This window comes from Sapajus apella, unplaced genomic scaffold (assembly GCF_009761245.1).
Source record: "Sapajus apella isolate SASKATOON/1434 unplaced genomic scaffold, GSC_monkey_1.0 scaffold6, whole genome shotgun sequence".
In the NCBI taxonomy this organism is placed as follows: Eukaryota; Metazoa; Chordata; class Mammalia; order Primates; family Cebidae; genus Sapajus; species Sapajus apella.
This window is the reverse complement of record NW_022436946.1, coordinates 57344810-57362374: the sequence shown is the minus strand read 5'-3', so window position 1 is coordinate 57362374 and position 17565 is coordinate 57344810.

Sequence of the window (17565 nt, the reverse complement as noted above, 5' to 3'; positions counted from 1 at the left end):
ACTAAGTTAGGAAATGCCATCCAACTTCTGCTGAGCTTCTGGCTCATACTTAGAACCTGGCCTCCATGCTATGAGGAAATCCAGTCAATATGCAAAGGCTATGTAGGAATGTTCTGGCCAAAGGCTCCCCATAAAGTTCTAGCTGACAGCCAGCCAGCACCCATCACCAGACATGTGAATAATGGTACTATCAAACCAACTCCAGCCACAGGATCTGACTAAAACCTCATGAGAAGCACTGAACAACTATCAACTAGCCCATCCTTGTCAAATCCCAGAATCATGAGAGATGATAATAATAAATGATGGCCACATTACATACCATTAAATTTAAGGTAATTTATTATGCAGCGGAAGGCAACCAGGACAGTAAGTGAAGTGATTACATCAGGGTAGGTAAAGTGAGTTAGACGGCGAGTAAACAGCAAAGGCTAGGGATAAGGCTAACTTCCCCATATTTACTTTCCTTGAAATAGAAATAAGAAAAAACAATTTCTAGATTATTATTTATCTTCCTTTTTTTTCTTTTGGCATAATTGCTTATCAAAAACTCAAATGAAAATGAATTTAATAGTCCTTTAAACAGTACAGATCATGAAGATTTTAAGTTTCTCTATTTCTCATTTGTTGATTAGGGCATATTTCCTAGCTTTGGAATAAGATTCTTGTTTGGCATTTTAATTAATAAGCACATCTTATAAACACATGCATTGTGTCATAACTAACTTTGATTATTTTGTTCATTCATTAAACAATATTTGTTGGCATTTATTGGGTACTGGGTATTCTGCTAGAGATATAATAGCTAATAAGATATATTCCTTATGATCAAATAATTTATTAAAAAACTTATGGTAGAGACAACAAGTACACTAGCAATTATAGTAGAGCAAGTCCTACATATGGATAAAAGTACAAAATCTATGACACCATATAGGAACATCTCAACAGCTCTTGAGAAAAGGTTGAGGAGGTGTCAGGGAAGGGCTTTTAGAGGGAGTCATGACTATGCTGACACTTCAAGAGAAGAAACTGAGTTCAACCAGTGAAGCTCTCTAGAGGTAGTTGAGGTGGGAGGCTAAGAGTTTGGGCAGGAACCACAGAATGTGTAGAAACCTGGAAGCAAGTATACATGTAACAAATTCTGGGAGCGAAGGTGTCTCAATATGGCTGGAGAGGAGATCACGAGGCAGAGGCTAAAGAGAGAAAACACGGGGGAACCTCTGTCATGTTAATAATTTTGAACTTTATCCTAAGAGCTTTGGGAAGCCATTGAATGCTTTTAAGCAAGGAGAGAGACATGATGAAATTTGACTATGATGCAAAAAAAAAAAAAAATTTGAAAGAGGCAAATATGATTCTGGATTCTGACAGACCAATCAGAACATTCTTGCAGCAATTCAGAAGACAGAAGACAAAGGTAGTAGCTCAAAAGTGGTGTAAAAAGAGTCACCCTGCGAGGAGGGAACAAAGCTGTTGTTCATTCCCAGCCCAGAGATCTTCAACTCTGCATGAAGGTCTTTTGGACATGGATAAAAAAGATTGCAAGTTGGTAATCTAATTTCAGGAGGGACAGATCCTGGGTGTGTATTTCAGAGTGCTAAAGTCTATCCAGAAAGTGATACCCATGTGGCATTCTGGATCGAATGCCATATGTGTTGTAAAAACAGACAGGTGCTTTGATAAGCTAGCAACAGATTTCAACCAAAAAAATTCTTTTTTAATGAGAAATCTCTGCCACACCAGTAACTTATACAAAAACAAAGATTGGTGTGTATGTATCTATGTATCAAATGAATATTCATGCTTTGTGAGTCACTTTAACATTTTCATAATCTGACATTGAATGAAGGGGTCAGAGCACCACTCATTAAAAAAATGATAAGGCTTTCATATGAACTTACATGATATTACAAATTGAAATTTTTTTCTACCTCTTTTGAGAAAGATTTCTCAAATTAGGATAGCGTATGAGGTGTTAACAATGTCCATGTGCTTTGAATGAAATCAACATCTATAATATACAGTAACATTTTTAAAGCATTACATATGTGTAAGTACATTCATGTGTATGTAATGTATATGCATTAAATAATTATATTGAAGATACATATTATATTTGTAGGTGCCTAAATTTGAGGAATGAGCAAACTGAGCCACTCAAAAACAGAATCTGTTTTAATGCATTCCATATAAATTCAATAAGAAATTAAAGCAATTCTTTGGCAACAGAGTGGCTGATATGATAGGACAACTGCTTTATTTTGCTACTACCAGAACAAATTAACACTACCATAGGGAGAGCCAAGGAAAAGTGGTTTTCAGTGATTCATACAATAAATAACCAATGTATCTGTAGCTATTGTCACTGAGCCAAAAATGCTTTAATTTAAATCATTTATACTAATTACTGAAATTGCCAGGGAATCATCAGGATTAAGTATTTATAGAAATTCAAAAGGGAAACTTAGTGTTGCTATAGATTCACATTTGCATTGTTTATTTTATTTCACTTTATTTTTAAATGTTTTGAAGAGAACTTAACCTAGGGTTTAAAAAGATAGGTCAGAATGATGACAAACAAGTGACCTTTCTGTTGGGGTTGAGGGTAAATGTTCATTATATTTGGGCCGTAGAAATTTACTATTTTGCATGTTGTTTATCAGGTTTTAAGTTTTTAGGTACACTATATTTATTATGTTAGTCCAAGCTGAAACAAAAAAGCAGACAAGAACAAAAAGTATGGACTATCTACCATGTGCCAGACATTGTCACATTGTCCCATCAGTCATCAAAATTACATTGTTAATTGGTTAAAATTCACATAATTTTCAAAAAGCCACTTTAGACTTTTTTAGGCTAAGCCATTTTAGTCTTGTTTCAGTCTTTTAGATTTTTTTTAGTCTATCCTTTAAGAGGCTACAACTACTTGAGGGGCTCTAGCTAGTGAGTTCTGGAGGTAGGATTCTGAACGACATATGTTCAGTTAGGCCTCACTCCTTGCTGCTTACTTCCCAATTTCACTGGCTGGCCAAGGATATAATTTTTCTAGAGTGAGATACAAATGTAAATAAATATCCAAATAAGCAGAACCTGAATTTTGTGATTCAAAAATTACAGGGTTTTTGAACTAGAATGAAACTTGGAAATTTAGTCCAAAGGCGATACTTTATAAAGGAAGCAAGTGAAACTCAACAGAAAAAAAAGTGATTGACTCAATGTCATTCTCACTGTTAGCGGCGGACTTGCAACTAGAATTCTCATCTCTTGAGCCATGCTAGAAGTCTATTTACCATGACATAAACGATGATTAATGAATATCTAATGGTCATGAGAGTAAATGTGTATCTAAACCAAACATGTCCTGTTTTGCCATGTTTGAATTTTTAGTTTTACTTCTCAGCAAATTGTGGACACTAAAGATTTGAATGTTTTCCCTTTGAGTTTCTTTTGCTGGGCTTTTCATTAATTCTTTTTACTATAGTATAAATGTCTAAAATCAAAACAAAACAATAACAGTGAAATTAATATGCAAATATGTTAAATTTTATATGCCCAGTTTAAAATGAACTTATGGTAGCATGGCTTAATGCAGTTTTTGTCAGGACTTCCCTGCTTCTCTCACAGATTAACTAAATTACTTTACATACCCTCATAAATGTCTTCTTTTGAGAAGTATCAGTTCACATCCTTTGCCCACTTTTAGATGGGGTTGTTTTTTTCTTGAAAATTTGTAAAAGATCTTTGTAGATTCTGGATATTAGCCCTTTGTTCTTTCTGCAGGTTGCCTGTTCACTCAGATGATAGTTTATTTTGTGTGCAGAAGCTCTTTAGTTTAATTACATCCCATTTATCAATTTTGGCTTTTGTTGCCATTGCTTTTGGTGTTTTAGTTATGAAGTCTTTGCCCATGTGTATGTCCTGAATGGTATTGCCTAGATTTTCTTCTAGGGTTTTACGATGTTAGTCTGCTTTGTGTTGATAGCAAGAAATAGCTGAAGCTCGGTTATTTACAAAGGAAAGAGGTTTATTTGGCTTACAATTCTGCAGACTATGTAGGCAGCATAATTCCAGCATCTGCTAGGCATTGGTGATGTCTCAAGAAGCGTTTGATCAGGCAGAGAGGAGTAAGAGATATGACAAGAGAGGGAGCAAGAAAGAGGAGGAGGTGCCAGGCTGTTTATAACAATCAGGTCTTGCATTAACTAATAGAAGAGAAAACTTGGGCCCCAGGTGGGTCACCAAGCTACTCATGAGGGATTCATCCCCATGACCCAAACACCTCTCACTAGGTCCCATCTTCAACACTGTGGGTCACATTTCAACATGGGATTTGGAGGAGACAACTATCCAAAGTATGTCATCATGATTCTCCTTTTTATTATTTTTCTTTGTGTCAATTGCCATCAGTTGGCTGAACTTAATTCACAGATAATTGAATTAAGGGAAGATCAGTAAGAAAATGAGTTAAATATCATGCATAAAACAGGTTAATTCATAACTGATGAAATAGTTAAATCAAAAGGAAAGTAAAATAATGAACAACTTAGGAATTACATAAATTATTTTGATGTAATAACTGGGATACTACTGGTGTTAGAATGTCGATTTTGTTAGGTGCCATAAGAAAGTCACCTCAAAATTTTCATATGAAAGTCAGATGTAAACATATGAATATAATAACATATAGACAGAAATAATTAGCTAATAATGGATCCAGTTTGAACTGTACTTTCCTTCTTGATTCCAAAATGTTTTGAATTAACTGATGAGTTCATATAATAAATCAACATAGATATAAATATCCAAGAGTACATCATACAATAAAATTTTTGTTTCAGAGAGAGTTGATACCCTCTGTGTAATCACAGTTCTGCTCCACAGGAACCCTACCTCCCCCACTCACCCACGCTTCACCAAAGTCTGGTGTTATTAATATTTAAGTCTATATTTTAGCCAGAAGGCTTTATATTAAGCATAAGACATCAAGTTGTAGGAGATAAAGAATGAAGGTCATGATCTTTCTATTTTATCTTTCTATTACTCTCAGCCTAAAACTGGCTCCTGGGGTAATACCTATTTCTGTAAGGAACTCTTTTCACTGATCTCTTCTTTGTGGCCCTTATAATAGTCTGTATTCAAGAGCATGTAAGCATCTAATGTACATGCACAGAAACTTCTTCAAGGGAGAAGAACCTGGCTCCTGAGGCCTGTAGGCTGCCACTTGACACCAGAAATTCTGAAGTGCTTGCACTCAGAAGAAATTATTCTCTTCTCTGGTATCCTGATTAAAAAAAGGCAACTCATAATATTTTAAGAGGCTTTTAGACTCTAGATGCTAGGTCATTTCTTTTTTCTCTTTACAGGTAGTTTATAGAGTATGATTTTACAAGTTTTTATTTTGTTTTTCAATGTATTTTAAAGTAAACTACTAAGTAAATGGGACTTGATGCTAGCAGTAAATTAAACATGTTAATTCTTTGATACACTTCTTTAATAAGAATGTGTGTGTGTGTGTGTGTGTGTGTGTGTGTGTTTGTGTGTATTTTCCCTTTGGAAGGCTTGCTTTAGTTTTCTTCTTCTTCTTCTTCTTTTTTTTCCTTTCATATGTCTGTGTAGCTCAGCCCAGTCACTACTCACTAAAAACTCTGCCAATGCCTATATAATTTTTAAGGTCAAAATAATCTTTAAGGTTTAATGTTTATGTTGAAAATCGCTTGGCACAAATCCTCCTAATTCTTCTTGAATATCATATTACAATTATGCATATGCAAACTGCAGCAATTGCACAGGTGTGTTATTTGATAAATGAACATTAGCTTGACTTTCATAATTACATTTTCACCTCATTTTGTCTTCTGCCATCTCTCTGTGAGCCTTTGATTTCTCTGTTGAATAGTATAAAATCTTCTGTGATTTGAAATGATTTCATCTGATGTTAGAGAAGTTTTAAATCTCTCAGGTGTGGTTTTATGAGCAAGTCAAATGTTTGCTCTCTGTTCTGTAACTACAACCGATGAAACATTTGTACTAGATTTAATGTCATAATAAATTACTATATTAACCTGTTTCATGAATATAAAATGAAATAATTTATTGAGAAATTGCTTAATAAGATTTATTAAAAATTATCTTACAATGCAAAGTATATTATCTGAGTTTAGATAATTTACAAATGAAATTAAGATGTAAATAATCAGATGCTTATGCAACTTGTCCAATATTTTTGATAGAACATGATCATCACCTTATTTCACATTAACTCATTTGGTTTTCTTGGCTTTTTAAAATAGGGAAGGTGAATATTTTTATCTTCATTTTGGCAATAAGAACTCTGAGTCACAGAGGTTATGTCATTTGCCTGAGGTTTCTGCAGCTAGAAAGCACAATAATTCAGAAAAGAAGATATTCAATCACAACTAAGCATCCATTTCTATAAAACCCAATAAAAAATTGTTCTGAATAAACTATGTGCCTATATTTTTTCAGGCCCATCTAGATTTAAACCTCTCTAGTGTTTGCGGACCCCTTTTTTTGAATTGTTTGACAGATGGGCATGGGGAAATATCAAGTTACAAAGAATATTATTTTGGAATGTCTTATGTGCATTTCCCTAGAAAGAGGCTTCCACCATGGCTTGTATAATTTATATTTTCTTCTCTTTTCTCTTTCCTTCCTTCTCTCCCTCATTTATTCACTATTTACGAAATCTTATTAGGCAGCCAATTTATTTGAAGTATGAATCTAGGAGTTAGGAATACCAAATTAAATAAAAATTTTTTTTTTTTTTTTTTTTTTTTTTTTTTGAGACAGAGTCTTATTCTGTTGCCCAGGCTAGAGTGGTGTGATCTTGGCTCACTGCAACCGCCGCCTCCCAGGTTCAAGCGATTGTCCTGCCTCAGTCTCTCAACGGTGTATACCACCACACCTAGCTAATTTTTGTGTTTTTAGTAGAGACAGGGTTTCACTATGTTGGCCAGGCTGGTCGCAAACTCCTGACCTTGTGACCTACCCTCCTCGGCCTCCCAAAGTGCTGGGATTACAGGCTTGAGCCACCACCCCAGCCTCAAAAAAAAAAAAAAAGATTCTAAAAGATTCTTGATATTAAGAAACATACATTTTAATGGAAAAGACAAATAATTAAACTAAATCCTACCATAGAGTGTGCAAAGAAAACAAAAGCTGGAGTTTGGATGGGTAGAGAATGGTGATCTAAATCTAATGTGGTGTGGAAGTGTGGATATTCTGGGCATCTCTTATTTTATGTTTTTCTTAGTTGAATAGACTTAAAATGAATTACATGTATGGACAGCACATCTCATTGTACTTCATAGATTTTAATTCACAGTAATGGCAGATAACTGGGTAGAGGCCAATTTTAGAGTAAGTGAAAAAGTCTCTACCCCACACAGCTTTTCCCATTTAAATTAAGGTTAAAAATAGAATATTTTTTTTCTTCTAACCACTAGTATGGCATCAGAAAGCTACTCTCATAAGACTCGAATTCATATTAACCTTAAAGATTTTGTGTCCTTGAAGAATTACAGACTATATTATTTACCAAGGAAAGATTTCAAACTAATTTCCATCTTGACAGTGATGATGCTACTTATTGTATCAAGAAAATGTGATATTTAAAAATTCCAAGTAGTTATTTTATGGGCTGCCTTTATACAATAATTCTGAAAGAAGAGCTTTGAAGTAGCACGTGACAAGAATAAGCATGGACTGGAGGTGAAATATAGATTCTCAGTTAAAAGAAACCTGCCGTATATTGTGGCCACTCTTCTGATATGTTTGCCTGGTGTCTTATGCACAATAATACACTGGGGTTGGTGGATTAGAGGTTAAAATTTATGATTACTATCTAAAGACATATTTTAGCCTATTAATGAAACTTTTATTGCATAATTTTCAATACAAAAATTACTGTAAACTTTATGTGAAATCTTTATTACAAATGTAACTAAAAAAAATCCCCTTCAGAAGTATTGAGGTCAAAACAGATGCACTTGATTGTTTTTTTTTCAACAAATATCTCCAGTAAAATAACCAATAAAAATTCTATTTCTCCCAGTTTATAGTTGAGAAAATAAAAATATGCTAATACAATGATCATTTTATTTTTCATTTATTTATTTTTATCCCAAATGAAATTTTATAAACAACAGGTATCATATTAATATTAAGTGATATCCCTGACTATAGATATTTTCTGATCTCTTAAAATTCACACCAGAAAATTTAACTGGAATATATATTAAATATTAATTTTTAAATATTATGTTAGTACTAATTTCTAACCTGATGTAGATCAGTAGGAGCTCCACATGCAGTTTGGCCTTCACATTTCTACAGGTGTACTACATTTAATTTAAGGAAATAAGGAAAAAAGGAAAGCTTAGAGTAGTTCGGCATTTCTCTTTTCCTCTAATCCCTAGAGATAAAAACAAATAATGCAAGTAAATTTAGCCACAGTGTTAATCAGATTTAGTCTAGAGACAGAGGACTTTCCCCTGAATGTAATTTAGAAGGATATTTGATTTGAAATGTAGCCTCAAAATGTTGGATTTTATTTTAAATACTTTTTATTAACTGTAAGTATTTTATATACATCTATGAATAAAGAAATCAAGTTGTAGGGGCAATTAAAAGTTTCCATAGAATGATACCCATAGTGGATGACAAAGAAAAAATTTAAGCCATGTACTTTGGTTTTTAAGGTGAGCGATCTTTCCAGTTTTTTACCCTTCCTTTTACCTCTGGTCTTTCTTGTACTGACCTGGTCAGAAAACACTACTTCATGCAAAATGTTGCCATCAATATACACATCCCATATTGCCTTGTGCGTGTAGAACAAATTATGCCATGGGCCATCATTTGCACTAATAAGGTCAGTGAAAACAATGCCATTTGAATGCTGAGCCAGTTTTATACCACATACCAATCTTGTGGCAAGCCTGGAGAAATTGTTTTTAAATTTATTTTACATTCTTATTCAAAAGCGTTTTCAAATCAAACATCCTTCAGATGTCCTTTAACTATTTTGCTGGGGCTTAGGAAAAATGCAGAGCAATACACTTTCAGGTGTACACTGTACAGTATAATTTGCATACAAATGCATTTTTACTGAAAAAGATCAGGTCAGAGTTTTAAATATGTTTCTACATTGAACTTTTAAGCATCTTGTAAAGTTAAATATAATATAGAATTTGAAATTCTCTCTAGTTCTATCTACTCCATATGGAATACATTTGTGTTTTTCAGGGTACGGGGACTAATTTCATGGAAGCTGCTGCAGAAAGAGTCACAGACATTAAACAACATTAACAAATCAGATCATTTAATATCTTTTCATGCCTATGCTTAATGAAGGACTTTCAAACCCAAATATTAATTTCTGATGGATATTTATAGTTGGGAGTCTTGACATAATAAAAGGGGTTGGGAGACTTTTCCCCAATGTCATAGAAAACGTTAGTTACAAAACATGTCTAGTTACAGAATTTAAGCATTTCAGTATGTGAAAGGTAAGCAGATAATAATATTGTCCAGGCACCCCAGAAGATGAAATGCATATAAAGCATTCTCTAGAGTATTAGAGAAGCCGGACAACCAAAAGGAAATATAAGAGCTAAAGAGGGCTTATTCAGATAAGATTATTTGAGGGTCAATGAAGCTAGTAAGGTATGTAAAGATCATCGAAAAGATTTCTCTTAATTCACATTTTTTAAAATAATGACAGAACAAACGTGTATGCTATTGCTTGATTAGCATGTGTTTAAGTAAATAGGCTAACTGTGGGTTTAAAAGATAAAAATAGATAACAATTAGAAAGGACTCAGGGAAGTGGTATTTGGGGAAGACACCTTGAAAGTTCATTGCATATTTATGTATTACATCTAAAATTTATTCATTCAGGAAATCTTTCTCAAGGATGTGTTATATGGCAGGCACTGTCCCAGGCACCAGGGATACAATCATGTGTAAATATAGCCATAGGCTCTATCCTCAGAATGTCTGTGATGACTGACCTCCTAGAATGCTTAAAGGATTTACAGAAATAATTATATGGAATCTAGTGTCTTTACATGCTAAATTAATAAGGGATCAAGTGACTAAAATTTTAAGTATAAAAAGGGAAAATGATAATTCCAGTATAAAATCTATGACATTTACTTGTAGCCTCATAAAATGACTGTTGTCTGCTTTTTAATTTACCACTACTGTGGACCAAATATTTGTAACATATAGAAATATTGTTTTGTAAAAGTAGTATGTAAATATATAACTCAACTACTACATACTAAGGGAAATTCCTAGGAGCAAAAAAATTACCAGAATTATATATTCTGAGAGATGAGCACCAGAATCTGCCTGCCTGGGCCATCTGCCTATGCCATGTGGTCCACAGCACTGCCTTTAAAGGGCTATATGCATAGGGGACATAAAAGACAGTGTCTGAAGCCTGCACAAAGCCAGAACCTCTAAAAGGAGACACATGGAATGAATCAGGGATCTAGACAAATAGCCCTACTTCACAGAAATAAATTTTTTTGACTATTAGTAATAGCACTAACATATTTTGTTTCGATAAAAATACTAATCTACAGTCGATTGCTCTGGACATTGATTCTGGGTGAAAGGGAAAATCTCGCCTGAGAATTCATCATGAAATTGGTCCTCATGTGGGTTTGAGGCTAATATTCACATTCTCTGGATGGTGTGAATGATACTAAGTCAATCTTTAAGAGGTTGAACATATTGCAAGTGCTTCTGAGAAAATCTTAGGCAAATATCCCCTTGAAGAAAATATCTCAAATACGAAAAATATAAACAAGAAAAACTTCCAACACGAGTAACAACACTTCAAAATCAGTTTGGAATAATTAGATACTGACTATAAAATATGTCATTTATGTTTATTTCTTTAAATAGTATATTTAAGGAATTATTGAAATAAAATGCTAGGCAATACCTGAACAAGTAACAGAAAGTTTAAGAATTGAAGCAAGCTATCTATTTTCTGCTCCCCAAAGCCCAACATATTTAAATAAATAAATAAATAAATAAATTACTGGAAATTTATACTCAGAAATGAATAGAATATACCTTCATGCTTTGACAAAAAAAAAGTATAACTTTAATCATATGGCTAGAATCATTTTTAAAAACAAGAGAAATAAAGTGGATAAAGTGTGTGTGTGTCTCTGTATGTGTGTGTGTGTGTGTGTGTGTTGTGTCACAAAAATTGAGAGAATTTGTAACCAATAGATCCTTGCAAAAGGGTCTTCCAAGAACTTCAGAAAGAGAAAAAATTTTTCCAGAAGGACAGTGTGAGATTATTTTAAAAAGGAACATATAAATCTACACAAACACTAACTTTATGAAACAATAACATCATGACCCAATGTTAAAACAAAATAGGATGAAAGTAAAACATTGGAAAAAGTATGATTTGGGAAAGGACACAAAAAAGCCATTTGTTTTTCAGTGGTGTAGTAAATACATTGTAAAGACTGTTCACTTATATGGTATACTAAATTTTCAGGATGGCCACAAAAGCATTAGAAATAGTTTATTTAAGGTTAGCAGAGGAGGATCAGTTAAATGGGAAAAAGTCAACAAAAGGGGAATATATACAAATATACTATTAATTTAGTAATGGCAAATGGACTATACCCGTTCCTTAAAAACAAGTATGTTCAGAAACTATTTATAAAATTCTAGTCTCAATCTGTTTACAAAAGACACAGGTGAAGCATAAATAGTAGAGGTTTTGAAACCTTAAGAAAAAAAATAACTTCAGACAAGAACTAAATAATTAAAACTGTGACTACTAAATTTATATAAACATATATTTTAAGTAAAAAGCATTTTTGAAAATATGGATACAAACTTCAACTCAACAGAGAGACATAGACGTTGTGGATTCCTTGCCCTTAATGTGTAGACGGGTCTGTGTGTGTGTGTGTGTGTGTGTGTGTGTGTGTGTGTGTGTGTATGTGTCATTTGACAGAACTTTAAGGAAAATTTAGGGAAAGATTGTAATACGTATTTCCCATTAGTTGATATTTTAAAAAACTGGAAATAGGAAGGGTATTAAAATTTTTATACACATTAACAAGTTTGATATGATATGTATTTAGAGAACCTTCACATAAGCACTAGAAAATATAGCTTTTTTCTCCAAGCATACTTGACACATTCTAAAAATTAACTAGATACTAGGTCATAAATCATTAAATAATTGGAATAATATAAAACAATCTCTAATCACAGTGTCTTAAAGTTGAAAATCAATATTACAAAATCAATATAAAATCTCTATGCTTGGAAATGTAAAAAGACATTTCTGAATCACTCATTTGTCAAAGAATAATAATATAAATATATTAATAGGATTATACATGAATACATGAACAATAATTAAAATAAAATACTAAAAATTATAAGTTGTCTTTAAAGGGGCAGAAGAAAACTTACAGTTTTGTTTCCTTTGGAAAAAGAAGCTAAAAATTAATAAGCTAAATGTTTATTCAAAGAAGTTGGAGAAAGAAAATCAATAAATACTAATGAAGTGAAGGGTAATGAAAAATAAGAGAATTTAATGAAATAGAAGAAATAATACAGAGGCTTAATAAAGATACATCATAGTTCTTAGGAAAGACTGATAAAATTGCTTTGGCCAGATTGATCAAGTAGCATATAGAAACTTTTTAAATAATGTAAAGGATAAAAACAGGTATATAACTACAAATGTTGCAGAAATTTAAAAAGATAACAATGTAAGAATAAATTCATATCAACTAATATAGAAGCTTAAATACGTTTCTAGAAAATTGTACATTAGGAAAACTGAATCAAGAATGATACAAAAATGGCATACTTCTGTAATTGTTAAAAAAAAAAAAAAGAATCATTGGTTAATAACCTTCCCAGATATTATAAGAGGCATAGTCAGTTTTATAGAAGTTAACTAAAAATCCAAAGAAGAGTTAATTTTATAGTATACAAAAATCTCCTAGAAAAGAGGGAGGAAATTCTTTGCCATTCACTTATGTGGCTCTTTTAGTCTTCATTCCAAACCAGACAAGGAGAGCAAGTGAAAGAAAACAGGTCAATTTCACTCATATAAGTAGATTACAAAGTTTTTGAGAAAAAAAATATTTAAAAAATATAATACCATGATGTAAAAATGTACAAATGATATGAGGTTGCTTCAACATTAGAAAATCTACTATGTCAATCACAAAACAATGGGATTAAAGAAGAACATCATTCAAGTATCTTAATAGATACAACAAGAAAATCATAATAAAACTGCTCACAATTAGGAATAGAGGGAATTTTCATAATCTGTTGAAGTTTATTTATACAAACATACAGCAAATAGCATATATCAGTGAATTATTAGAACCCCGCTCTTTAAAAATCAGAAACAAGACTTAAGTGTACACTTTCAATATTTCTATTAAATATTATTCTAGACTTTCCTAACTAGTGTAGCTAGGAATAAGGATTTTAAAAAGAATAAACAAAATTGTTATTGGCAGTTGATATGATAGCCTAGAACAAGGATCAGCAAACAATGGGCCACAGGAAAAAGTTAGCTCACCACCTGTTTCTGTAAATGAAGTATTATTGGAACACAGCCGTGTCATGTTAATTCATATGTGTATTATCTATGGCTGCTTTGATGCTGCAATGGCACAGTTGAATAACAGCTACAGAGACCATATGGCCCCCAAAGTCTAAAATGTTTACTACCTGGCCAACCCCTAGTAAAATTATTAGAATTAATAAAACAATTTAGCAAACTGTGAAATATGTCAATAAAATTAATTGCATTTCTAAAATATGTAATAAGCACTTAACACATATTGATGTACATACATGTGTGGCACATGCAGTCACAAACTATTTTAGAAATAGTAGTAAAACTAACAGAATTCCAGAACTCAGATTTTTAAAGAAAATAGTTAAAATTAATCAAAGAATTTGAGGAAAACCGAAATAGACAGAGTGAGATAAAGACACCACACTCATGGCTAGAAAGACCAAACGTGGGAAAGACTCAGGTCTCTAATCTCCCCAAATTCAATTTAATTCCTATCAACTGCAACAGAGTTTCTCGTGGAACTTGAAAATGTATTTTTAAAATCTATATTAAAAAGAAAACGATTAAGAATATTTAACATATTCCTGAAAAAAAAGGTTGGCAGATATTCTATGAGATGACACATTACAAAATAATATTTAAATCCAAGTACTTTTGAGGCATGGATAGGAAAAACATGAATAGAAAGATAAGGAAACATAGGTAGACACAGATAAATTATGAAAGCTTGATCTATAACAAATGCACTATTAGAGTCTCCTGAAAAAGAAGATATATTATTTAGAAAATGGTACAAGAGAACTGTTTATGCATAAATATACATAAACAATTTTACTTAGATTAAAAATGAATTGTGCAAAGAAATTAAAATTTCTAGGTAAAAAATATTGGACACATTTTATAAAATTGGAGTAGGAGATTCTTTAGGGAATATAAAATTCACAAAACATAAATGAAAAATTGATATATTTGAGACCACTAAAATTAAAATGAGTTGTTTAGCAATCAATGTACATCATAAAAACAGTGAAAGCACAAATCATGTCCATACAAATTTTCCATGTAGTTAGCCAACAATGTGTTAGTACCTAAAATATGTAAAGAGGCATTCCAAAATAAAAAGTCAAAAATCTACTAATAGGAAAATAATTACAACAAACAAAACAAAAATGGCAAATGAACTGGTGAAAATGTGCCTAACTCATTTGTTTTCATATAATGCAAATACAAATTACAATATGGGCAACTTTACACCGACTAACTAGATTGGCAAAAGTTTAAAAATCTGAAAATAGCTCAGAAGTTTTTATTTCTTGTTGAGAATATGAATTCATACAACTACTGCAATTCAGTAGCTTCATTCCTAGATATACACCCCAGTAGATTCTCAAGTACACCCAGGAAACATCCACAAGAATGTTTAAAGCAGCAGTGTGTGTAGCAACAAATCCTAAAGACGAAAAAGCTGAGGGAAACATCCCTCACAATGAATTTCCAAAGCAAAATGCTGAGTGAATAAAGCAAGATGTAAGTACACAGGTAGGAGTACCTACCATGTGATTCTATAGATAAAATATCCCAAAAGATGCAAGACAAGACCTAGTCTTGTTTAGGAATACATATGTATGTGGCAAAACTATGAAGAATATCAAAAGATAGGTCAATCTGAAATGTGGTTCAACGTGTACTTCCTGGACAGAAGAGGGAAATCATGTTGATAATGTTCTCTTCATTCCCAGAAGTCAATAAAAGCTTTGTCATTTTAATTTGTGCATATAGGTTACCTATACTCTTTGGCGTGAATGATATATTTTTTTAACAAATACCTATAGAATATTTTGGAATAAACTAGAAAAATGGTAATTAAAGAGCATGTTCCTACAAAGAATTAAGCTTGAAGGTTTGATCCTCAAATAAATAAAGTTTCATCTCAAATAAAACCACTCTGCAAAACAATGATTCATTTACAACCCACCAATGCAGTTTAAGACCATCACTTCTCACCCACATGGCCAGGCACACACATATATATGTGATCACTAACAATTTTTTGATAGCTGAGGGCTTTGATGTGGCATTCAACCTCTAGATTTTACAGGGTGCAGGGTAAAAAAGAAGAAAAACAAATACCACCACATACCATTTATAATTCTTTGTTTTTCAGAGTCACATTGGAAAATGTGCTGTATCCATTAACCTTTTTGCAAAGAGCAGGAGGAAAGCTAGTTAACATTTGACAGCTTTGCAGAGTCTATTGACTTCTAATGAAAAATACACTGCTACCTCTATTTTCTATATACTTGCCAGTTGCAGAGAATTTGTTACAAGAAGAGCCATTACCATTACTGTATTTTGCTTCTCCAATCCCTCATATTCTGCCCTTAAATATAAATTGACAGTGATCTTAACTTATACCATATGAATATTAATTTTCTCATTCAGTAATCCCATATTGACCATTTGCTTGTTAATGGTTTATTCTGTACATAATAAATGAATTTTATAGTTCTTGTAAATAGTACTTGATGGTGACTCTCTAGGATAGCTCAGAGTTAACTATCCTGCCTTTAAACACTAAGCAAGAGAAGGCTAACAGAAACAATACAGTCTTCTCTGGTTTTGTATCCAGCATGTTGTCATAATCACAGAATGACTAAAAATGATGATGGTATTATAAAATATTGTGCAAGGGAAAACAAAGATGCAGGTGCAGTAATAAACATGATAGTAGAGTCCCAAAAAGAAAAAGGTGAGAAGTCTCCAGTCTAAAATGTAATCAATCAGTAAGTGGATGACTTCTCTGGCATATAATTGATAGCCTGGGATTTCAATCAGTAATTCACTATTATATAAGCCTTTTTTTTTTTTTTCTGGGAGGTAATTCAAAACTCCCCAGAGTTGATGTTCAATCTTTACAAATGCAAGCAACAGAGCATATACCCTTTTCAATTTTTTAAGGCTGTCTGTACCCACATAATCCGTAACGTTTAATTTTGGAACTGATGCAATGATTAGTTAAGATGACTCTAACTTCAGGTAACAGCCTATGTTAGTTGTACTAATTTATAGATATACACACATACACACCACATACACACACACACACATAATACACTAAGGTTCTGAAATCAGTTCAAAATAACGGCTCAAAATAAAGGGATGGAGGAAGATTTACCAAGCAAATGGAGAGCAAAAAAAAAGCAGGAGTTGCAATTCTCATCTCTAATAAAATAGACTTTAAAGCAACAAAGATCAAAAGAGACAAAGAAGGACACCGCATAATGGTAAAAGGATCAATGCAACAAGAAGAGCTAATGATCCTAAATATGTACACACCCAATACAGGAGCACCCAGATACATAAGGCAAGTTCTTAACGACTTACAAAGAGACTTAGACTCCCACACAATAATAGTGAGAGACTTTAACACCCCATTGTTAATATTAGACAGATCAACCAGACAGAAAATTAACAAGGATATCCAGGACTTGAACTCAGACCTGGAACAAGCAAACCTAATAGACATTTACAGAACTCTCCACCCCAAATCCACAGAATATACATTCTTCTCAGCACCACATCACACCTACTCTAAAACTGACCACATAAATGGAAGCAAATCACTCCTCAGCAAATGCAAAAAAACGGAAATCCTAACAAACAGTCTCTCAGACCACAGTTAAATCAAGTTAGAACTCGGAATTCAGAAACTAACTCAGAACCGCACAGCCTCATGGAAACTGAACAGGTGGCTCTTGAATGTTGACTGGATAAACAATGAAGTGAAGGCAGAAATAAAAATGTTATTCGAAACCAGCGAGAATGAAGACACAACATACCAGAATCTCTGGGACACATTTAAAGTGGTCTCTAGAGGAAAATATATAGCAATAAGCACCCACATGAGAAGCAAGGAGAGATCGAAAATTGACACCCTATCATCA